The following is a 25,226-nucleotide window of genomic DNA, read 5'->3' on the forward strand; positions in this document are numbered from 1 at the left end:
AGCCAGCCCCAATTAAATGTTGTTTTTTATAAGACTTGCCTTGGTCATGGTGTCTGTTCACAGCAGTAAAACCCTGACTAATACACACACACACACACACACACACACACACACACACACACACACTGGCACACCTCACGCTATATTTCTTTACGTTAGAGTGAATCAAATCAGAAGCTGAGGAAGTACGGAGGGGCTGTCTGCATCTGCTAGACCACACTGAACCTGTGGTTTAAATTTCTTCCGCCTGCCTTTAAGGAAGAACTCCCACCCCTCCCCCACTCCTGCCACACACAAGAGTTGGGGGTCACAGCTCAGTTCCAGGTTAAAGGCAAAAGCTTAGATTAGATGGCTAGGGGCACCAGGAATCCTCCAAAGGTGGCATCTGTAACAGACTTTCAAACTCGCACAGCTTGCTTCTAACAAGATAGGAACTTCCCAAAGCCTTGGCTTCCCCTGGGCAGTCTTCTATACTCTCAGTCAAGGGTCCATTTTAGCTATTCAGGGCGTCATGGAGGACAGAGGGGCAAGCCTGGCAGGCAGGGAACTCTCAGTGACTGTGGAGAACAGGACCCTAGCCAGGACAGCTTCTCTGCTGGGGGCTGAGACGAAGGAAGGAATGGCACACCTCCAGCCAGGTGCCAACTCCTCTTCCAGTAGTCTTATCTGAGAGACTCATGGCTCCTCCAGGCCTACGCTCAGGAGCCCACAGATGAAGAACTGCACACAGCGTAAGCCCTGGGGATGGGGCATCTTGGGAAAGGCTGCGAAACTATACGGTGAGGCTGTTAAAGCTGATCACAGGAAAGTGCGGCATGAGCTTCCATCTCCGAAGGAGCAGGCACAGAGAAAGAATGTACTCTGAACATTTTACAGTGGCCACCCTGGAACACAGTGCTTGGAAAGACAAGGCACGTTCATTTTAGATTCTCTAAGAATCTGACAGAAGAGCGGAATCAAAGGTAAGAATGCCGGTCTAGCTGCAAGGCCTTCCCAAAGAAACCCTCCAGAGCATCATTAACCCTTTCTAAACTACTAGCTTACTCTGTCCACTGGAAATGGAGCAGCCGTCTAGTGCCACTTAGCTGCTCTGGCCTCAACAAACTAACTTTAGAGAGGATGAGGAGGAAGAATGGGGACCTCAGAGGGAGACATCTAAGGGGACAACTTCCAGCACTTGGCTTAGGTAGGACTTCTGAACTTGCCAGCATCGACCTGGGACCCTACTGTGTCCCTTTAGTAAATGACACAGCCCCTCAGACCTCGCTTCCCCCAAAGTGCTTTCAGACAGCTTGGCCCAAGAGCTCCACTTCTTCTGAAAACTAGCTTTTTACTGTAGAAGGCACTGCCAAGGTGAGTGGGGGGCCATGCATGGGAGTGGACAGAGGAGGGCCACCAGGGAGGAGGCAGACACACCCCCACCTCCTGAAGCTAGGCTCGCCCTCAGTACCCCTGACTCCAGAACAGTAAAACCATTGTTTTGACCCGAGATGGAGAAAGAATGAAATTCAGGATGTGGAACAAGGTGACCTATTTATAAAACCTCCTTTCACCTGAAGATCAAATAGGCTCCCTCCCTCCCGAGGCCTCCCCACCTCACACCTCAGTGGTTGCAGCCCAAGGTTTTGCAAGAGCAATATGCCTGAGGCAGAACAGCCTGTTATTATATTACAGGGCAGCCTCTGCAGGCTGGCTGAGCCACTGTCTGACCGCCTGCCCCAGCTTAGCCTGTTCATTAGGGTTCACTGCGTCCTCCAGCCTGAGGAACACAGACGGCAGGGAGGCTTAGGCAGGGAGAGCGCTCAGGGATCTGCACACCAACACAAGCTGGCCTACAGAACAAAGATGTCATCTTCCGTGGGACTCCTGCCGTGGGACTATAATCTCCCACCCCAACCATTTGAGAGGCCTTCTCAGGTAGGGGGTTTAAAATGAAGTCTCTGACCCTAGAACCATCAGAGAGTATATCAAGCCATTCTGGTAAGTTCTGAGAGGCGATTTTGGAAAGAAAATCCCACATAGTCCAGAGCTCTAGCCTCTGGCTTCAAAAAGAGCAAAATGCACCTGCCACAGACACCTACAGAAGGGCCCAGATGACTCACTGCACTTTCAGAAAGGGCTTGAAGCAGTTGCTTTGCACCCCTGGGAAATCAGCGAGACATTCATACAGAGACCAGAAATTAAAATAACAGTTAGCGTGTAGTCTAGTTAGAGCTGGAGGGCTACGGTCTACGACTCACTCAGAGAAGCTCTGCCGCAGAATGGGCAGCCACAACGTGGTATGTGTACCTTAGTGACAGTGGGAAGAGTCTAGACTCTGGGCCACTGGTTCTCACGGCCTAGGGGAGTCAGTCACAAACTGGGCTGCTAGCACTGGCACAGCAGGAGCTGAGTGCAGCATCAGACAGGCAGGGAGATCTACAGAAGGCATCCACAGAGAAAGGCCCTGGCTGCCCCATACCCTAAACCCTTATCAGCTCCAGAGAGAAGGAGAAGATGGGGTGCTGGAGGAAGGTGCCTGCGGCCCCCAAGTGGTCACTCTTGCCTGGAGAAGACTTCCTAGGAAAACAATCCCAAGTCCCTCTTGCCCGGTTCCCCACCAGGCTGTCTCCAGGGCTGCTTGATCTGAGAGGAAGCAAACACAGGTGTGAGATAGCTTACAGCCCAATGTCAAACCAAACCTCAGAATTGGGGTCCCAAGGTCTAGTACCGGAGCAGACTAGACGGGAGCACCCTGATGTCCTCTCACAGAGACTACTTCTACAAGTGGACCTCAGTTCACTTCGTGTCTTCCAGAAAGAAGGAGCAGAATCGGGTGGGGAGAAAGGGTGGGGGGGTGCTGGAGGAGGATTAGGGGCCTAGATTGGGGTACACTCATCCCACTCTGCAGATCCCGGTGAATAGCCCCGAGCCACCTGACAGTGTGCAAGGAGGAAGAGGTACGGCGTTTGTTACTTCAGGACACAGGCTGCTGCTCCAGCTCCCAGCATCGAGCACACAGGAGAAGCATCGTCCATGCAGTCGCTCTGCCTCCTCCCGTCTCTCTCAGTACTAAAGGATCCCTAAAAACAGGGAATGTGAACGGCAAGCGCAGGGGCTCATGGGAAGTCACCAGTCCATAGTTCACAAAGAAAACTCCAGTTTCCCAGCTGTCTCTGAGAGAAGACACAAACGGTACACAAAAAGCCGAGGGACCGGAAGGCCCCCTCGCACAACACCCTCTTAAAGTCTCCCGGATTCAGTTAGTCATGTGAACCCCTTGGATATAAAGCAACAGCAGGATTCACCCTCAAAATATCCAGAAGGGGAAGAGGCTGTACCGTTGCTCCCTGAAATCACGTTTGCGAGAGTGGTTCTCAAAGTGAGGTGGGGGCCGCAGGGGCAGCCCCTGGGAATTGTACAGTCTTGGTTCTCCCGAATGCTGGGACCAAAGGTGTTCACCATCACACCTAGCTCCCCGATCCATAAATAAATGCGCTTCCTCTATGGTGTGTGTGTGTGTGTAGAGACTCAGTTAGCCAGTGTACAGAAGGGGTATCCTGTCTTCACTTCCTATATCCTGGAATTACAGGTAGGCTACTGCGTCAGCTCAGCATTTGCATGTGTGCCAGCGATCTGAACTGTAGCCTGCATGCCTATGCAGCAAGCGCTCTATCCGCTGAACCTTCTCCCTAACCCCTCTGTGACCTTCCAGAAACCTCTTGTTCTTTCTACCTTGACATAAACTATTTCAAATGTCACAAGTAAGAAGTCACAATACGGAAATGGAGAAAGCATAGTTGGGTTTTCTCTCCTCCACAGCCAGGGAAAGACACCAGGATTTATATGTACGGTTAATCACCTTCCTTCTGGACTCTTCTAGGCCGCAGATCCAATGATGGACATTCATGGCCAAAGGTCACACTACCCCCACGACATGGGTGGTTCTTCCTAGCCATAGCTTAGCCCCTGCTTCAGTTTTATATGCTAACCTGGGTTCTTTGTAACGACAGTCACATTCACATAAGGGGTAAGATTTCCTCTTTAACAGTGTGACCTGCAAGTAGTTCACTCTCACCCTCAAAACTCTGGCCCTCAGAACCCCCGCCTCGGTCACCTTTCATAGAAGACATCGAAGACCCCACTAACCTGCCTCGAGGCCTCCTGGTCTTTGCACCTCACAATGCAGGCAGAGGTGCTGGAAAGGGTTTCTGCCTGCCTAGTTTGTCCAACAGACTTCTAAAGGATGGCTGCCAGTGAACTTGGACAGGAGTCCAAGGGGAACTGGGGAGCAGCCTCAGCACTGGTCCCTGGTGGGATTTCACAGAACTGAGAGGAGGCCTGGGAGAGGGTAAGTCCCCAGGATCCACAGGCAGCGGGGAAAACAGAGACTTTAATTTCTCGGATTCCTGTAGCCTCCAGGAACTTCCTCTTATCTGTCCCTGGCTGCCTTGTTCCCACCCCATTAGCCTGGAAAGTCCTAAGACCTCTAAAGGGGAGGCCCCAGCAAGTCCAAAGGTGGCAAGTGAGTTAATCCTGTGCTTCAGACAAGCTGTATGTAGGAACAAACTGGGGAACAAACTCCCATGTACTGCTTTGTCACACGCAGGGAGAAGTAGAAGAGAGAAAATGACCCGTTGGCCAGTGTATAGTTGGCCAGTGTACAGTATACATTATCTCTCACCTGTTCAAAATGCTGTTGGCAAGGTGCTGGCTCACGCCTGAAATTCCAGCACTCAGAGGTGGAGGCAGGAGGATTCTGAGTTAGAGGCTAGCCTGGGTTATATAGCAAGTTGGCTAACCTTATCTCAACAAGCCGAACAACACGGAAGCTGTCATTCTCTGGCAAATAAATAGAAAAGAGCCAGGAATGTAAAGGTATGCTGTGGTTAGCCCGAGGGGTGAATGTAGCAGTGTCCTGGTATATGCTACACTGTAGGTAGACCTGAAAAACCTTCTGCTACCCGAGAGAAGCCAGACACAAATGGCCACACAGCCTATGATTCCCCCTTATGGAGTAGCTAGAACAGGAGAAGCCACACAGACCGAAGCAGATTTCAAGGTGTCAGTAAAAGGTCATGGGGAGAGACTGCCAGTAGACTGGACCTCTTGATGAGAGACCCAAATGTTTGGGAACTAAGTGGGGTGTGTGTGTGTGTGTGTGTGTGTGTGTGTGTGTGGTGTGTATACCATGTGCTACCAAATTGTCCTTTCTAAAAAGGATTAATATTGTTTTGGCAAGGTGGCAGATAGGATGTGTCACCAAGCCTGACAACCTGAGTTCGATCACAGTGCAAAGCCACGCGTGGAGGCACATCCTTGTCACCTCAGCTCTGCAGAGGTGGGGGCAGGGAGGAACCCTGGGGATTCGCGGGCCAGTCAGTCTAGCCTGATGAGTTCACCCTTGGCTCCAGTAAGAGTCTGGTCTCAAGGAGCAAAGTAGATAGATAACTCCTGATAGCTAAGACCAAAGTGGGCTGACCCACATTGTTACGTATGCGTCTTCCATCTGTGCACATGCACCCCACCACACTTGTAAACATACACAAAAAGGTAAATCCTGTGCTATCTAAAGTTAAGGAAACCCAACTGGATGGAAGCCTGCACCTTTGCACGGCCACGATGAAAGGAGGAGGGGAGTGGGGCAGAGATGCAAGGTTGAAGGACACCCAGAACCTACAGGGACCTGGCTGACTGAGCACAGCCACAGCTAAGAGTATTGGGATGTGGGAGTTACGTGAGCCTTCAAGAGAGTCTGGTTGCTGTAATCCTCTGTCCCTGCACCCACACACTATTTTTTTTTCTCTCTCTCTGCAAAAGAACAAAGTTCTGAGTCTGACTTGGCAGCTTTGCATCCTTGATCAGGCACCTGTGGATCTAGTTTCTCGGGAGAAACCTGGAGTGCGCACCTGTATCTCCTGCCGGTGCCCAAACAGAAGTCTGGGGAGTGGTGGACCAGTACATCCCAAACTGCAGTCCTGCAAGGATGCTGGCATGGGAGAAGCGTTGCCAGGGCAGCGCATGCGTGGGCCCAGCCCAGCAGGCAGAAGGCCTGCTCACATGCTCCTCTTTCTCATAGCAGGTCCACTGCCCGAGGCTTGCCCGACATTGGCAAGGACCCCACTTTCTGATATCAGGACACCATCCTGGCTGCTCAGCCCCTGCTTGCTCCCCACTGCTGATCCTAGCTTGGCCTGACTGCCCAGCAGTACCACACCGCAGAACCACTGCTCATACCCTGGAGGCCCCACGCTGATGCTCGGTCGGACTCGGCCTGTCCCCACATGCAAACTCGTTCCAATGGGCAAAGGGAGCGTTACCACTTCAGCTTGAGCACATCCCAAGCACCTCAAGCAGGTGCCACCATTTCCTACACACCGTTTCCAGCAGGGTTGGGCTTGTTGTATGAAGCACCGTCAATCGAGGGAGACTGGTTTAACCAAGTGCAGAGGGCATGTGCAGTCTGGAGTTAGGCTGACAGTCATCGACTTCTGTTCTACAAGCTGGGTGACTTTATCTCCTCAGCTCTCTGAGCTCTGGGTCCTTTATCCACTGTTGGTCCAACCTCACTGGTTGCTTAGAGGATAAAATGTTGATCCTACTGGAAGCGCAGCATTAAATGAACAGCCAGGGCCAGAGAGATGAAAGGGATTTGCCACCAAGCCCAAGGACCTGAGTTTGAGTCCTGTGACCCACACAGTAGAGGAGACATGATCTCCACACATGCTCCATGGTACTGTGTATAGTACTTTCCTCCAGAGAGTCAAACATTCCACCCTGTGGGGAAAGCTCCTGAAACAGGAAGGTAAACAACTCAAAAATGCTTTCAGGAAGTCCCTGAAACTGAGCAGAATCACTGGGCCCCTCCCTGCCAGAGTAAGCAATAAAAACTCAGAGTCCCCATTTCAGAAAGCTGAAATGCAAGGACTCTGAGTCCAGATCAGCTGCCTAGAAGAGGTTTAGACCAACTGTGGCACCTGGAAAGGGCTTTCTCCAACCTGCTCTGCTACCTGCAGGCTGTGCAGTGAGCTCGGGTTCCCAGCTTTGTGAGCTGTCACTCATGCTAGGGTAGGCTTTGGTGATGCAGATGTCTGAGTCATTTCTGCTCCTATAAGAAACCCCTCACCCCTATTCCTGTAAGCGGCTCCAATAAAACTTACTGGTTTATCAAGTTGGACTTTGGTAGCATCGGTACTTTGGTCTGCCATGGGTTCCCGGTGTGGGATGAATGGCATGTGCACTGCATCTCCTCCCCAGGAAAGGTCTTGGCACACAACAGACATGCACATCAACCAACCAATAAACAAACACTAAAAACATGAACAGACAACACTGGAGATATATTTCCAATTTAGTGTGGGGAGGGAAGAGAAGAGCAGAGGGGTGTGTCTCCTGAGACAGGGATTCAACATCCCCCTATCCCAAACTCAGTCATCTTGGCAAAGAAGAGCAGCCTGGAGATGTTGTGACTTAGCCCTGTGGCTACCGTGGATCATCTTGACAGCCACAGAGCTCCTGGGGACTTCACCCAAGGTCTGGGAGAGGAGGGGCCCTTCCCTTCCTCTGCTCCTTGATGCCAGGAAGCCAGAGCCTGAGTGAGCATCAGGAGAGGTTCTTAGGGAAGCAGTTTGGATCTGGGCGACTGTCTTTTCCAGTTCTCACTTCTTGAAAAAGCATAGAAGGAAACCGGGGAAACTGGCCGCATAGCCATTTAAAGGAATGACCCAGAATGGCAACCGGCGGAGAGAAGGAAGGGACTGGTCGACAGTCGGCTCAGCCTAGGGACATAAGCAGCCCCAGGACTGGCTGGCCACTTTAGTTAGCCCAGCTCCTCCCACCCCAGGTACATACACACACTACTCAAACGTATATTTTACACTCTGGCCTTGCTGGCAGAGAGCTCTATAAACAGCCAGGCAATGTTTCAGAAAGGTATGTCCTCAGCAGGCTGGATTTCCCACGACAGAAGAACAGCAGCATGCATGTCACCTTTGCAGACACTTCCCTGCCTCCTGAAGGGGGACTCGCACATCACAGCTGTGCAGCTGCCACCAGACCAGTTATGGGAGACTCCTCCTTGGGACCCTGCTGCAAGCCTTCCCGCCAGACTCAGATTTCCACAGCTGGAACTGGACCCCAAACCCCCGCTCCTACCGAAGGCGCAGCCCAGCTCTACTGCCGTCTGAGTTTCCGTTCCCATATCAAAAGCCTCTCTTTTCTGCTGAGCAGACAAGACCTGCCAACAAAGCAAGCCGCTGGGACCAGAGTTTTCATAACGCAGCTACAATGAATCACTGAGGCCTAATGGTACAGGCAGCTGGGCTGGTGGCAGAGACCCGTGTGAAAGTTGCATGTGGAGCTCAGCCCCACTTTCTGCATCCCATCTCTCCTGATTGACAGCTCCCCTCTCCAGGCCCCCAAGCGGAAAACCAGACTGCACGGAAATCCTGCAGGTGGTGCAGTGTGACTCCTTTATGGTCCCATCACAGGCATGCTGTCACTTTATAAAAGGAGACCGGTCACCTGGCTTGTCCTACACCTTGTGACGCCCAGCAAACACCATATGCATGCTAGGAGCCTGAAGAAAATGCAGAGCCTCAGGTCCCACCCTACCTACTCACTGATGGGACCTGTAACAGGCCTCAGGTGGTGCCTGTGCAGGTAGCTTAGGGCTGTCAGGTGGGCTCTTTGGGAGTCAGGGGCTTACGGGAAGTACATTAGAAAGACACTAGGTAGTGGTTCTCAACCTGGGGGTTGAATAACCCTTTCACAAGGGGGAGTTGCCTAAGACAATCAGAAAACACAGATACTGGGATTCTTAACAGTAGCAAAACTACAGTTGAGAAGTAGCAACGAAAATAACTTTATGGTTGGGGGTCACCACAACAGGAGGAACTGTATTAAAGCGTTAGGAAGGCTGAGAACCCCTGCTCTAGATGGACGGCTTCATCGCCCTCCAGGAAGCTGACCCTAGAGCACAACCATGTGACAGAGGTAGCAGACAATGCTGAGAGACTCTTTTGCCAGACCCATAGAGGTGGGCAGGGCGGGGCACATAAAACAGGCTGTGGTTCCTAGACCTGCCAGAAGACAGGGGTCACAGGGACCTGGGAGGAAAAGTCATGGGGACAGCACCCCAGGCTGCTCCTCCAGTCACCCATCAGCCTTCCCTCTGCCCACCTCAGGCTTCAGTCATCCTGTAAAGCTCTTCTCCAAATATCCCAGATTCCAGTTAGACAGGCAGACCCCGAGACCTCTCGTACCATGCCTGCTATAAAACATTCTCTGCCCTTGAACGAACTGCACTCAGCTGTAGCCCTTTTCTCAAGGTCTGTTCTGGCTGCTCCGCTCCATAGAGCCTTCCCTGGTTGGTGTCCATGGCTGTCTGCGGCTGCCTCACACAGCCATCTCCTCCTCCCCTCTCTCCCTGGGATGACCTCAGGACCTGGGGCCTGCAGGAACCTAGGCAGGGGTCAGTCACAACCCAGCATCTTGGCTGAAGTCCTTGAGCCTGTCCAAGACCCGCCCACATGCGGCCAGCCAGCAAGTGGCCTCACAGTCTCCCAACACCTACCACAAAATCCATAGTTCTGGAATGTTCCAGGCAAGTGCCTTGGAGAAAAGCCAGGAGGAAAGCTGGTGGGTCTTCACCACCAGGGGTTGGATTGGAGTACAATGAAGGCAGCACTAGGCAGCTGAGACCTGGGTATCCTCCTGAATGTGGCCGCCACACAGGGTCCCCAGGCCTGCCGTGCCTGAGCTGCCTGGATCAGTCCTGGCCGGAGTCGGCTCCACCGTCACCAAGGGGAAACGGCCCTTGGTTACCACTGGCCTGACACAGAAGGCAAAACAAACACCGAGGCCTAGCAAGCCTCTCTCCTCACTGCTGGGAACAATTACAGGGTAATCGGCCCAGCAGTTTAAGGGCCCTCCAAGATCGGAGGCTGCGAGCCAGTGAGAGGCCAGGAGTAACTCATTCCCTTCCTATGCCTCTGCGTATTTCCCAAGACCTAGGGACCCCTCTGAACCCCACTCAGAAAGACAGGGAACACACTGGAGCCCCAGGAACTGCAGAGTCATGGCCAACACAGGACACAGCACAGAGCACTGAGCCAGGTTTGCAAAACTGTTTTCCACCAGTAAAGCTTGGCAGGTGTAGGCGTGATGTCCCATCTGAAGGGATCACCAGAAACCTCAGCCAGGCAGGGTGGCCAGGCAGGCTGAGGGTGGGCACAGTTCTCACAGATCCTGCCAGCCATGACCCACACACCCCCCCTCCCTCCCTCCCTTCCCCTAAGCAACTTGTCATCAGACGAATAGTCTCACCAATAAAGAAGAAAAGCTATTTCCCACCAGAGTCCAGCCAAACCTGGCAGGAGAGCAGCCAGGACTCCACCAGGGCCCCGTACCATCTTGGGGGTGTGTTAGGGGAGGGCTTCAGGTACACCTAGCACAGTCCGGGTGCTAGTCCCAATCCCCTCCCGTCCTAGCACATCCTGAACCTTCCCCCTCGGCCCCATCTTCTGGAACGGGATCTCCCACACAGGGATACCCGGCTGTCGGGGTCTTGAGACACCATAAGTAGACACTGAAGGAATGCTTAATTAGAAACAGGAGAGACCTGAGGGCACATCTCATTCCTCCTCAGACCCTCACCCCAAGTCCAAACCCTTCATATAGGAGCCACCATAACACCTGGAGACCCTCTTAAATATTCCCCTAACCTCAGGCTCCCTCGGACCTGCGGCTCCTTAGCTACCCTGGAGCCCTGTTTTTCTCTGACCACAGTAGTCAGCCTATATTGGCTTCAGGGGAAAGACACAGAGAGACAGGGAACAGGAAGGAGACAGAATGAGTGTGAGGCACAGAGTGGGGAGGCTCCAAGATGGATGCCGAAGGTGTTACTGACCCTCTCTGCCCCAGGATATGTGCAACTGGAACCCCACTCTGGACATCGTCTTCATCCCCACTCTCAACTCTGTCCTACTTTCTCATCCTCCCATCCCCCCACCCCCACAGTGTTTTGTGTCCCTAATCCAGGGAGGTCACATGGTTAAAAAAAAAAAAAAAGGTAACCACTGCACTTACCAGCCAGGCTGAGGGTCTGCCTGTCCCTGTCATAGTCCCTGTCTTTAAAAGCAGAGGCCATACAGCTTGTCTTAGAGGGACTTGAGGACCCACTGCCCCCTTGTCCTGCCCCAGTCACAGACGGGAAGGCCACTGAACTTACTAATGTGGAGGTCAGTGTCTTAGATTTTGATACTGTCCGCCTGAAATTTTAAACAGTACATTCCAAGGATAATTAGCCAGAAGCTATGAGAAACCCACTCTCCCTTCATTTTGCCTGAGTCAATGGAGACGTTGCTTAGAGCACAAGGACATTTAGGGTGAGAATAGGAAACACTGTCTGGGGCCCGATGGCAAGGACACTGGGGCTGTGACACCACAGGGAGCAGGCAGGACTGGACACTGGGCAGCAGCCTGAAGAGAGCCAGGGAAGACACCACATGTCAGAAAGCCACCCCACCACTGTTGCACTCACCCCCCCCCACGGGAACCAGAAAGCCCTGTAAACAGAGCCAATGCCCTCTCCCTACCAAGAGGTTAGAGTTTCACCACCTATTGCAAGAGGCAGGGAAGGGTGGCAGGCCCATAAACATGGTGCGTTAAAGTGAAGGCTCTGCCAGAGTCAGCCATGTAAGCCATCTAAGTCAGGCTTGGATATGGGAGCTGGTACTTAGACATGTGCTTGAAAAGGCATCAGAAACAGCTGGTACATCATCTTCTGCCTCTCCCCTCCCTCTCTCCCCACCCTCTCTCCCCTCCCTCTCTCCCCTCCCTCTCTTCCCATTTTCCTTCTCTTATGCTTTGGGGAAAGAGCCTTAAGACAGGGCTAGGGAGATGTTTAGTTGGTAAAGTTCTTGCCTTCAAGCAGAAAGACTTGATTTGATGCCCCAGGGCTTCCTAGCTGGCTACCTAGCTCACTTGGAGAGCTCCAGGCCAGTCAGAGAACTTATGTCAATAAACAAGACGGGGCAGGCAAGATGGCTTAGCAGGTAAAGGCACTTGCTGCAAACCCTAACGACCTAAATTCAGTTCCTAGGTCCCACATGGTAGAAGAAGAATGGTGACTCCTACAAGCTGCACTCTGACCTTCACACATACACAGTACACACACACACACACACCCACATCCACACACACACCCACACCCACACCCATTAAATGACTTTAAAAAAAAAATGCCACTGGGTGTGGTGGTGCATGCCTTTAATCCCAGCACTTGGGAGGCAGAGGCAGATGGACCTCCATAAGTTCAAAGCCATCCTGGTTACATAGCTAGGCAGCCAAGATGATGAGAGAGAGGGGGAGGGGGAGGGGAGGGGGGGAGAGAGAAAGGGAGGGATTGATCCATCTTGTCTCAAAAACAAACAAACAAACACAACAAACAAACAACAACACACCGTAGCTGGCAGCCAAGGAACCGTCTGCGTGTGTCCAGTGGCCCCCATGCACATAGGTAAGAACCAGGACAGAGGAGTTGGGAAGTATCTAAGATCTAAGTAGGTGCCTCTTAGGGAAACAGCGTAAGACCAACACCACCTTCAGCATGCTTGGGCTCGTTTTTCACTTTTGCAAAACGGAGAAGATTAAATACCAGCCCCAGCCCCAGAGGCTCTTGAGATAATCAGAGAATACCATGAATGTGCAGGGAGAACAGCTCTCTGTGTGGCAGCTTGGAGGATTAATAGGTGACGTGTGTTTGTGCATCGGGTGATGGATGTTTACCTGGCGTCCATGTGGTTAAATCTTAACACAAAATACTCTTGCTGTGTGAGCACCACATTGTTTTAAAGTACAAAGCTGCCTGAAGGTCCATCCCACCGTGGGGCTGGACCACGATGGCTCAGCGATCTCGAGAAAGCACTACTCTTGCAGAGGACTGAATTCAGTTTCCAGCACCCCATGTCTGGTGGTTCACTAGCACCCGTAATTGCAGATCCAGGGGGCCTGACGTCCTCTCTAGCATCTGTGGTACTGCATACATGTACACACACATAGACACAGTTTTAAAAATAAAAATGTTAAAAGGATCAGCTATTCATTCAGCACGCTTTGTTTTGTAAATGCAGTCATGGTAAGAAACACTAAGAATGACCGTGTAATCTCATAATTCCACGTGGGGCACACATCTCTAATGGCTACAGCTAGTTCTTACCTCTGTGACAAAATGCCTGACAAAGTGACGAGGAAGGACCGGTTCATTCTGGCTCACAGTTTGAGGGTGCACAGTCCATCGTGGAGGAGGAGGAGGCAGGGCGTCTGCAGTCAGCGGAGAGAGGAATGCTGGTAGGCAGCTCACTTTCTCCTTTTCAAAATATTATTTACTGCTCTGTGTGTATGTGTGTGCATGTGTGCAAGACAGAAAGAGAGAAAGATAGAGGTTGGTGGGTGCCTGCATCACAGCACACATGCAGCCATCAGAGGACAGCTTTGTGGAGTCAGCTCTCTCCTCCCTTTAAGTTGCTCCTGGGGACTGAACTGAGACCCTCAGATTTCTATGTCAAGCACTTTATCAATGGAGACATTTCATAGGCCCCTTCCTTTTTTCTCTCTTTATTCAGTCTGTGATTAGCCCATGGGATAGTACCACCTACATTCTGGGTAGACCCTTCTTTCTCAGTTAAACCTCTCTGGACCAGAGCCAGAGGTGTGTTCCCATGGCGATTCTAACCCAATCTGGCTGATGATGGCACCTAACCATCACAACTCTACCCTATGCCCACACGGCATTCAGAAACACCACTCTTGAGCTGTCACAGCCATTCCCTGACATAGAAAGTCTCATGCTCATCTTACGATGCAAATCGAGCTTAGTCTATTTCTGAAAGCCCCCGCAGTCTTTAACAGTCCCAATGCAACTCAAAAACCAAGGTCTCTTCTAAGACCCAAGGCAACGTCCTATCTATATAAAATCAAAAAGCAAGCTATATATCCTCCAATACACAGTGGCACAGAAAAAACATTCCTGCTCCAATGGGGGAATGGGAGGGTGGAATGGCAGTACCAGACCAGAGCAAGACTAGGACTCAGAAGGGCAAACGCCGGCTCCTGCAGTTCAGTACATGGCCTCTGGAATTCATGGTGGTTAGACTCTGGGACCAGCTCTACTCCACGCCTGCAGCTTCCCTTGGAAGATGTCCTTCTTCTTAGCACCTCCAATTGATCAGGGGTCTCTTCACCTTCCTGGGTTCATGCAATGATCTCTCAAGGCTTCCTTGCAAGGAATCTAAGTCTCACTTTCTGGAACCTTGGTGCAAGCCTCTATGACTGCCTCCTCAACTCTTCCATGCCTGCACAAGTAACAACGCTGGTTGACAGTGCCAAGTTCTGCTATCAGCTCAAGGTGTAGCCTAGACCCCCTGAACCACAAACACGGTAGCCTCTGTGTGCCTTCAAGGCTAAACCTGAGAAAAAGCTTGCCTAGGTGGCCATTTGGGAGCAGGGCACCCCTTCATCTCCATTCTCACTTCTGGTTCTGTCCTTCCAAATGCAGCTACTAATGTCACAAGCCCTCAGAGTGAGAGGGGTGGGGGAATGGGATGTCTTGAGCTACGGGTGCTTTCCTCTTGTCCCTGTGCAGAACATGAAGTCTGTTGTTAATGACAGTTCATCTCCTTAACAATCACAGCTGCCTTTCTCCATTCCCTTCATACACACATCTTTAAATCTGTCACACACCTTTCCAGGTCACATCTTCCCTACCTCTCTGCTCCTTGTTGATCGTTGTCACTGCAAACCTGGATAAGAGCTGTAAGTAATAACCAGGCCGCCGTCTGAGTATACTAACCTGCTGAGATTACTTCTGCCAAATGAATTAGCCAGTTACCTTTAAGTCACACTCAAATGCCCAGGACACAAGGGAGAGTGTAGCCAGATTTTGTTGCCAGCATAAAACATGAATGGCTTCCAGCCAATCCCAGTGGAGTATTTGTTCTCTGTGAAACCTAAGCCAGGTTTCCACTGTCCACGCTTCTTTCTGCATTCTTCCAAACTCCCACGGGAACAGTTCTGCACACAGCATTCTAGTCCCCACTTCCAAATTCTTCCATGTTCCCCCTGCAAACTAGTTCTAAAGGCCCACGAACCACAAGGTCAGGTTAACCATAACAATAGGTCCCCTCTCAGCACCAGTTCTCTGGATTACTCTTCTTGCTGCTGTGTCAGAACACCCAACAAGAGCAATGTACAGCATTGGATTTATTTTGGCTCACAGATTTCGAGTACAGTCATCACTGCATAAAGGCACGGTAGCAAGAGTGTGAGGTGGCTGGTCACGTGGTATTTGCAATCAGGAAGCTAAGAGGTGAACCCTGGATGTCAGCTCGTCTTTTATTCAACCCAAGGGCACACAGCTCATGGGACGGGGCTGCCCACACTCATGGTGAGTCTTTCCTCTTGTTAACATCTCTGGAAATGCTTTCATAGATACACTCAGAAACGTGTGTCCATGGTGATTCTAAATCCAGTCCAGTTAACATTGAAGATGGATTACCACGATGTCCAAAAGAATGGAAGGCATTTCTAGCTAAGGGCGGGAGCAACCCATGTGTCTGCTGCAATCTATACACGCAGGGAGTTGTAATTCAGACTTGAAAGGGCAGGGAATTCTGACCCCTGCATCAAGGATGAACCTTGAGAATACTTTGGGACATGAAATAAGTCACAAAAAAGATAAATACAAGTATGTTTTCACTTCTGTGTGGTCCCTATGAGGACAAATTCAGAGACTGGTGCAGGCTGGTGAATGTCGGGATGGAGTGATAGGGGGTGAAGACTTTCAGTTGGGGAACATGAAAACGATGTTCTGGAGACGGGTAGTGGGAATAGCGTCATGATAGCACGCATACCATCACCACTTCCACTGAGCTTACCCTTGCATACACACATTTACGTGTGTGCGTGCGTGCGCGCACACGTGCCAGGGCATGCCTGTGAAGATCAGTGGACACTGACTGTGGGAATCCCTTCTCCCTTCCACCACACGGCTCTGGGTACTGGGCTTCTGTGATCTGGTCTAGCAGGAGGTGCCTTTGCTCTCTGAGGCATCCCACTAGCCTGAGTTTATTCTTGAAAACAGTTCAGGGGCTGGAGATTCGGTTCAGTGGCAGAACACTCGCCCTACGACTGAGCACGAGGCCTCAGGTCCGAGCCTGAGACCCAAATACTAAATTTTAGGTTATCTATATTTTCTACAATCAACAGTTCTTTCGTATGAAAATAAAAAAAAAAGAAAAGCCCGAGGCATGGAAGTCTAAAAGTCACGAAAGAAGCAGCTTCCCCCATCCTGGTATTCCTGGGACAAATGCTCAAAACTGCTAAGAAATGTGGCCTATTGCCATGGCAGTATCCCACGTCTCTTTAAGCTGCTCGATGGCCATGGCTGTCAGTCCTCCCAAGAGCAGCCCTGCTATAAAGGACACTGGCTGTTTGGTGAAGGGTTCCCAGGGCTCTTTGCAGCATCCATCCCTCCTTCATGATTCCAGCCTGCATCTGGGTCCAGTCTAGGCCATTCCAGGCAGTGCATGTGCTTACAGGCTGCAGGCCTCACCAAACAGACAGGAGACCAAACTGGGAAGAGATAGAAGCAGTAGGGGGTGGGGAGGCGCATGCAGATTAAGACATTGAAAACCAAGCCTCAAGGAACTAAAAGCTCCCATCTCTCCTGGGTCCCAGGGTTCCTTCCTCATGGAGACATTGAACATCACCCAGGGCCACAGAACTGGAAATCAGCTTGGAGACATGTGGGTATCACTGGTGCTCAACATAGCCACTTGTTGGTGAAGAGAAAGCCAAGCTAAGTGTGGTGGTGTGTGTCTGGAACCCCAGCACTTGGGAGGTTGAGGGACAAGGAGTTTGAGGCCAGCCTCCATTTATATAGTGAGCTCAAGGTTGGATGACATGAGAAGCTGACGCATAAAACAAACAAATGAACATCACTGAAGTTAAGTCAGGGCCAGAGAGCCCAGGAGAAAGCTGTGAGTCCCAAGATGACCTGTATCCCAGTACGCTCCTGCCCACACTTCCTGTGGCTTTTGCTCCCTTCCATACTCAGCCTATAGAAGCAGGCTACTCAGGTCCAGCCCTTAAGTGCCCTTCAAGGTTATGAATTCCTAATCAATACATTGAACGGGCCTAAGAAAAGCGTCCTCGTCTGGATATCCTGCCGTGTCCTTGACACAGATGCTGTCCTCTCCATGACGTGCATACCCTCCTCACTGCCCACAGCCCCACCCCAGCAACTCTGCAGGCGGCTGCTGCCCCTTGACGGCAGGCACCCTCATAAGGACTCAATCAGACCCCTCCCAGTCTCTCTCTATGTATCTATCCATTTCCACCCTCAACCCCTGGCTCGTACGGTCCAAACATGAATGAATGCCTTCCTGTCTTGCTGGGCATCCTTCACACCTCATGCCAGGTGTGAGCTTCCTCTGACAGCACAGTTCAAACTGGTCCCCTCTCTGCCCGCCAGAGTCCTCACTCTTGAAGCCACTGCAGGGGTAGCTCTTGACACATTTGGTCCTTGTTCTGCTAAGGCAGACATCATATGGCCAAAGGATATGAATAGTCCACCCCAAGAAAAGAGAGAAAGAGAGAGAGAGAAGAAAAAAGAAATTCCACATGGCAAACAGACTTGCTTGCAAAGATGTTCATACTCAAATTGACAGGGGAACCCCAAATTAAAATGAGACATCACTGTGCATATGCCAGATTTCTGGAGCCCAGACAGATCCAGCCTCCACTGGAAGAGTCAAGGAGCTAGCACCACATGGTTTGAATAGGGAAACGAACTGGCAATCAACCCAAAAGTTCCACTCCCGGTACTCGAACAGTAAAAGCGCCTCTCCAGAACGCAGTGGGCTGGTGGACCTGTTAGTTACAAACGGCTGCACTCTGCAGTGTACCACCATTGCCAGGACATGAACAACCTTGTGTCTGCTTTTCCAGCCTGTAAAGCTTGCTGGCCCTTGATTGATTGATTGAGACCTTAGGTAATGGCTAAACTGTCTCCCAAACTTGGGTCTTCCGGGACCAGTCTCCAGCAGGAGGACCAGCTGCAGGCAAAGCAGAGAGGCGTGACCCAGCTGTCAGCTGCTCTGCCCACCGCTCCCTTCTCTCTGGGTCTGGCCTGTCCTTGCCCATAAGATGCACCCCAAACGTCTTAGGATACTCCCAGACACCCATTCTCTTCACAACCCAGAGCTTCATTGGCACCAGAATTCACCATCCTTTTTCAATTTTTATGCCTATTTGGCAAAGAGGGTCCATTTTTAAACAATCACTCCCAAAAGACATAGACTGACACACTGACACATGTACTCTACTCACAATATGGCTACAGCCATAAAGACTGAACATTATCTCATACATACAGAGAGAGAGAGGGAGGGAGGGGGGGAGGGAGGGGGAGGGGGGGAGGGGTGGAGGGAAGAAGGGAGGGAGGGAGGGAGGGAGGGAGGGNGNGAGNNAGAGAGAGAGAGAGAGAGAGAGAGAGAGAGAGAGAGAGATTTAAATTGGCATAGATAGAAATAAAACTTTTCTTCCCCCACCCCCTGCGGGTCAGCCTGTGAACGCTACTCAGGAAGGCATGGAGGGTCACCCAGCCTACACATGTGCATAGAGGCCATGTTTGACTCTGAACCTAGAAACAACAGATTCATCTAAGCATATGGAATTACCTGCATTATCCAGCTCTGAAACACTTGCTCAAACACAAAGACCCTCAGATGAGGGAGGGGGTGCCTTTGGCTGGTCAGGGTTGCAGGCAGAAGAGGCTTTGAAAATGTTCTAGTTGTCCTGCACCCCCCCCCACCGGTTCCCTTCCCCCATAGTCAACACGCTCTATACTGCATCCAAGGGGATTTTTATGCTCTGACTCAAAAGCAATACCATCTTTGAAATTAAACCAAAGTAGACTAAACTTTAGGGATGAGGAAAGCCCCTTGGAGAGTCAGGCTGACTGTGTCTGTTCGTCGAGCAAATCGGGGACTGTTTATCTCCAGGGGTGTGTGTGTGTGTGTGTGTGTGTGTGTGTGTGTGCAGTACCCCTCTGCCCAGCAGCGTTCTCTGGAAAAGTGGATGGGGAAGCCACAGCAGGGCCCTGTGAGTACCCCAACTTCTTCAAACTCTCAGATTTGCCCCCAGCTCCTGGGTCAGATCTCCAGAGCTCTCCAAGGAGGACATTTCCACTGAGACATCTAGGCCAAGCTCCTACCTCTGCATCTATTCTGGTCCATATCTCTGATCCCCATTCAAAGCACAGCATTGCCTCCAACGGCCTGCCTGAGCGTTTGTGTGACTCTTAGCAGCCCATGGATGTCAGCCTCTGTGGCAGGGGGAGCCTAAGTCTCAGAAAAGCTGTAAGACCAGCTCTTGGTGGTTCTGGAGTAGACACTGACGACCCTAAAGGGACTCTTCTCCCCTGAAAAGTCTTCCCATGAGCACCAGAGGGCCAACCAATCAAAGGCAGAGAAAAAACAAATCCTCTCCTATAAGGGGACACCCCACACACACTTGACATCAGCAGCTGGCTCTGTCATGCTCTTGGGGACAGATGGGACAACCACAGTATGGGACAGGACCAGTTACTTGATTCTGGTTGGCCCTGAGACACTGTCTCTTCTATCAGTCCTTAGCTACAATGATCTTTAATCCTGAGAGCTCAAGCTCTCTGGGGTTAGCTGTAGGATTGGCTTTCTGGATGGCAAAAGAGACAGACATCTTCTTAGGAGCCAGGAATGCCAAGGGAACCCAGCTATAACTTCCCCACAGTGGACTACAGGCTGCTTTTAGAAACAGGTCCTCCATCAGCCATGCCAAAGCTAAAACGGGGGTTGTGAGCTCTCCAGAGCTGCTGAGGGCTGAGAGGTTGCTGGGGCCTGCTAATGACAGGTTCCATGCCGCTGTAGGCAGCTTCGCCTAGAGAAGGGCGTCAGGAAGGAGCAGAGCTTCACCAGACTCCCTGGTGTCAACTGGACTGACTCTTCTTGAAGTCCTCATATGCCCTCCTCCCAACAAGGCTCCAGAAGCAAGCATCCTCACGGCCGGTGCTGTCTCATGCCCCTGCTAAACCATCTGCTGTCCACCCACGAAGTATGCAGATCACCTTGGAAAGTCTACAGGCGTTGGTCACTTCGAGGACAGCAGTCAACGGTGTTCTGTGACCTCCTACTATGATTCTAGATTCATCCCTTATTTCCCCCTTTTTTTAATCTGTTCTCAAGAAAACACGTGACTACCCTACAAGAATGTTTGATGTCCCCGAAAATTTGCTGGGCGCTAGGGCACCTGATGTCTTTGTCCAGTGCTGAGTTTGTCTCATTTTAAGGTTGTGCCTCAGTTCTGAGTCTGACGAGTCCCCTGTCCCCATTTACAAAGTAGGACTTGATCTGCTGCTGGAGTCAGGACAGCATCTCCAACTGCTACATCAGGAGATGATTCACATGGCCCTGGGACAGTGAGATATGGGACCAGTCAAAACAATCCTGGGACTTTTGCCTAAATGACCTTCTGAGAAAGGGGTAAAGAAAAAAATTAAATTAGATGTTTAAATAGCAGAGACACAGTTGCTGACGCCAGGGCTGGAACCCCTGGACTCAGAGACGTCTGAGATACAGCAACTCTTTTTTTTTTTTTTTCTTGTTTAGATTTGATTTTCAGACTCAAAAAAGTTCCTGCTGACAAGCAAGTTAAGCTTTGGTATGTGTGTGTGTGTGCACGCGCACACACGCGTGCGCGCATGAAGGGGGGGTTGTACAAGTAGAGGCCAGAGGTCAACCTTGGGTGTCTTCCATATTCACTCTCTACCTTATAATTTGAGGCAGGATCTCTCTCTGAACCTGGAGTTCACGACTGACCTAGTCTGGCTGGCTAGCAACCTCCGGGGCTCTTCGTATCTCTGCACTGGGCTGGCTCATAGGCACGTGCTGGCGTGCACTGGGGCTTGTGTGAGTTCTAGAAGATTAAACTCGGGTCCTTGTGCTTGCACGACAAGCTCTTTAAGCACTGAGCCATGTCCCCAGGTTGAGTGGCTTGGTGTGTCCGTGTAATTGAACTTTATGTATTGATGGTGCTGAGGGCTGAGGCAGGGCTGCTGGTAAGAGGAGCAAGGGCTCCTCCACGGTTCCAAGCAGAGTGTTAAAGGCTGCTTTCTGGCTCACGGTTTCTTCCACCAGGCACACCCTGTTTCCTGATCAGACTTTGCCCCCATAGAGCCTTTGACATCGGGCAGTCTTGTGCCCTCACATGTCTTTTGCACGCCTTCTATCCTCGACCTGTTTGTGCTCAGCCACGGAACCCCTGTCCCTATGATGCCTGACTCAGTCCAGCAGGGGCTGTCCTAACTGCTGCTACTAAACCTTCTCTAAGTTAGCACCAGGCATACAACACATGTCGGACACACGTGGATGGAGCACCTACATCCTGGTGACCCTTATTTGATGTCACATCATGGACAAATTTGAGGGCGGAAACCCAGTCAACCTAAGAAGAGCCAGACCGTTCTCCACACCTCTGTTCCTTCGGGTTCCTCTCTTTTTCCCTGTGTGTGGCTTCTAAGCCAGCTCATCCCTCTGCTGCCCACTGCCCACCCTCCCCTGTGGCTGCCTTTAGGTCTGAGCTAACATCTCACTGAGCCTGTAGACCTTCCCTCTGGACCCCACTGTCACCTGCTCTTCCTCACCCTGACATGTTCTGTCCGGCTTCTCCGGCCTCTGCAGTCTCAAACTCAGGGTCTTTGTACAGTTCAGAGGGCTAGCCCTCTGTTCCAACATCAATCACCACAGAGGCCTGGCAGCCATCGTTCATGATAGCATTTATGTCTGGCCCAGCCCTCCTATCTCAGGAGACCATTCCATGCTTCTCCAGGGACATCAGCTTAAGACTCCATCTTTACCAGAACAGTCATTCTATGAGGGCATGCGTGTCATCTTGCTCTCTGCATCTCAGGATGTGGGACAGTGACTGGCACAAGAATACGTAAATGCCTATTGGATGAGAGGGGCTCCTTCTCTCTTATAGCACCGTGCTCCACAGACATGCTACACAGTCCAGGGCCTCTCATCTTCCCCAGATAGACCTGAAGGGGTGCCTGTACTCCTCTCTCTGTCCCCAGCTGACTTTGCTCCATCCTGTCAGAAGCACCTTTGCCCCAGGCTTGCCTTTCAGGTCCCTCCTTCCTAGAAACTGAATCTCAGGTCTCCTGCAGCCCAAACTGTCTTGTGTTGGTAGAGCTGGCGGTGCTCAGGAAGCTGGTAGCGGCGTCAGTACCTCCACCCTCTCCAGTTCGAAGCCTAGCGTATTAGTTCCGGACTGGACGTAAGAGCATTGGTCCTTCTGGGCACCCAGCTCCAGCTTGGTGAACCCACATCTACACTAGGTACAGAAGAGGCTCAACACATTCCCTCCATCCACACAAGCATTCTCTTCAGGAGCAACAGCTAGTATGTATGATCCTTCCAGACAGAGCAATCAACTGTGTGCCCTGCACCCAGCCACCTCTCTATCTGTCAGCTTGGGAGGCCAGTGTCTGCGCTTTCTATGCACTGTCTTCTAAGAAAGAATGTGTCTGCACCGGATCTGGCCACACAAGCCCCTTGGCAGAGAAAACAGACTTCTTGTCCCAAACGTGACTGTCTAGTCTAATGTCAGCTTTAAGTTAAGCGTCACCGAGTTGTCGTCATGGCACTTGCTTCCTGGCTTCAAGGCTGTCACACACATCCCAGAATCTCTGGGCACCAGGAGGCAACTGGTCAGTTGAGCTGCCTCACATGAGAATCCACGCAAAGTTCTCTTTATGGGAAAACAGGCTGGCCGCTGGCACATTCAGCACCAGGGAAAGCCAGGCTTGGATTTTTCTCCCAGGATACAATAGGTTTTGTCTTGACTCCTACCCTATAGCTACCCACTCGGCCTCCTCAGTGGGTACAGTCCAGGACCCCTAGGCTACTTCACCAAACATTCTGAACCTGGCTGGCCACAAAGACATCAAGGATAGGCATGTTCAGTCAGTGCTGGTCATCTCCTCACTCCCTATGAGAAGCTTATTGAGGACCTACTATGTGCCGAACAGTGGGAATTCAGAAGAGCCTGCACACAGCAGAGCCACCGATGGGAAGACACTGCCAGCCACTGAGAACATCATTCGCTGTTACCACGAATGGTTGTGTGTAATCTCCTGAGTGTAGGCCTGCCTCACAGCGGGTCCACGTGGTGATGAAGACAACAAACCTGCTTGCTTGCTTGGGGTCTCATCCAGCTGCATCACAGGTGCTAGACTTACTGACTGAGAAAAAAAAGTAGGCATGAGATGATCAGAAGTCAGGGTCCCTAGGCTTGATAGAACAACCCAGCTGGTAGAAGGATTACAAAGCATGCTGAAGCAGGAAGTCTGATCCCTGGGGCTCACACCATAGAAGGTGAAAACCAGCTCTCACAAGTTGTCCTCTTACCTCCACATTCAAACTCTCTCTCTCTCTCTCTCTCTCTCTCTCTCTCTCTCTCTCTCTCACATTCTCTTTTTCTCTCTCTCTCTCTCCAAGTTGAAATTGTCTGGGGAGGGATAAATAAAGANTCTCTCTCTCTCTCTCTCTCTCTCTCTCTCTCTCTCTCTCTCTCTCTCTCTCTCTCTTTCTCTCTCTCTCTCTCCAAGTTGAAATTGTCTGGGGAGGGATAAATAAAGATCTACTATAACTCCACAAAACAGGATGGAAACTAGAGGAAGAGGGAAGAGAGGAGGCCTAGAACCCCCAGGAACTGTGACCAGATACTCTGAGAGGAATTCTGCAGCTCAGATAAAAAGATACCCTCCTTGGGGGGTGGAGGTTGTACCTCAGTTTTCTTTCTGGAAGAAAGTCTCCTGGACTTTCTCGTTGGCCCTCAGGAATCCCTGAGAGGAAGAAGAGGAAGGTCTATGTTCCAAGCATCTCCTAAGGTTCCAGCCAAAAGGCTCGTGGGGTGGGGTGCAACTGAGAACTCAAGCCAGGAAGAAACAGAAAACCCCAAGATTCTGTGGGATGTCCAAGGGTAGGGGGCCAGAGTGGGGCCATGTCTAGGCCCAGCGGCCTTTGGCTTTGGCCCTGCGGGAACTTGCCTATTTCATCCAGAGACTGGGAGCCGCCCAGCCCAGCCAGGGCACTCATGAGAGCAGAAGAGGTCAAGGCTGGATTTCCCCTTTCCAATATGGCAGAGAGGAGGAGGGGCTGACTGAAGGAGCACGCAGAGCGCTGTAGCTGAGAAGACAGAGTCTTCAAAGGCCAGAGCTGGGAAGAGATGGCCACCTGGCCCTTCCATGGCTAGCATCAAAGAGTGATACTCAGACAGACACTGTCACATGGGGCAGGTCAGATCTGGGCCAGTGCTGGCGGCGACACGGGAAGGGAGTGACCTATTTCCAAGGTCCCCCATCAGGAACCTCCCTGGGAGCCCAGACGTCTGTCAGAGCCAGACAACAAAAGGTGTCTGGGAAGAGTTTTAGGAAGGGTGTGGTGAGGGTAAGAGGCTAGATGAGTCTGCTGACTTAACCTAGAGTCTGCTTCCAGGCCAAGGGTCCCAGTCTCCTGCTAGCCATCAGAGTAGCCACTCTAATACCTGGACCTATATGTGGCTTCCCTTGGCCCTCCAAAACCATGTTCAACCATGATGAAACCAGCCGGTGACCCTGACTGCCTCAGATTTGACTCAGAACTCCTTAGCAGAGCATTCCCTAGTCCCCTTAGACTCCATTCAGAGATGAAGCCATTTCTCATCCAGCTTTGAAGAGAGCGCATTAGCCGAGGCTCCCGGGCTGTAGTCACAGATGTCTGGTCTTGATCGGTTACCAGGCTGGGATATTTTTTTTTTTATCACATTTGCCAAGAGCTGGTGAACACACCACACCGAGGAGGGCAGGTTAACGGACAGACAGTTCTCCAATCAGGAGTAACTAAGAGGCGATGGGAAAGTGGCCCACATCAGAGAGAGGTATGAACTTTGTATTTTCAATGTGAGCTGGTGACCTTGACTCAGGACCTGAGATACTGTGGGCCTCAGTTTCCCCCTTTCTACAAACTGGATTAACAACAGCCTTGTCTTATAGGAATAATTTGAAGATTAGAGGAGACAATGCTGGCATCCACTGAGTCCTGAGCCTGACACGTACCAAGAAGTCACAGGAACAGGACCAAGGTAAGGCTCAGTCACCAGGGTAA

At 51.3% G+C, this 25,226-nt stretch overlaps 1 protein-coding gene across 2 annotated transcripts in view; it reads right to left on the bottom strand.

Annotated features, from left to right (window-relative positions):
- Positions 1-25,226, bottom strand: part of Spsb1 (splA/ryanodine receptor domain and SOCS box containing 1) — a 57,578-nt gene that overhangs the window by 15,780 nt on the left and 16,572 nt on the right. Inside the window, exon 1 of one of the 2 annotated variants that reach the window (XM_029476587.1) lies at positions 9,554-9,587. The exons of the other annotated variant lie outside the window; for it this stretch is intronic. The gene's annotated coding sequence lies outside the window, so the exon portion shown is untranslated. Of the gene's footprint in view, positions 1-9,553; positions 9,588-25,226 lie in introns of those variants that run through there. 2 annotated transcript variants of the gene reach the window in all.

This window comes from Mus caroli, chromosome 4 (assembly GCF_900094665.2).
Source record: "Mus caroli chromosome 4, CAROLI_EIJ_v1.1, whole genome shotgun sequence".
Lineage (NCBI taxonomy): Eukaryota > Metazoa > Chordata > Mammalia > Rodentia > Muridae > Mus > Mus caroli.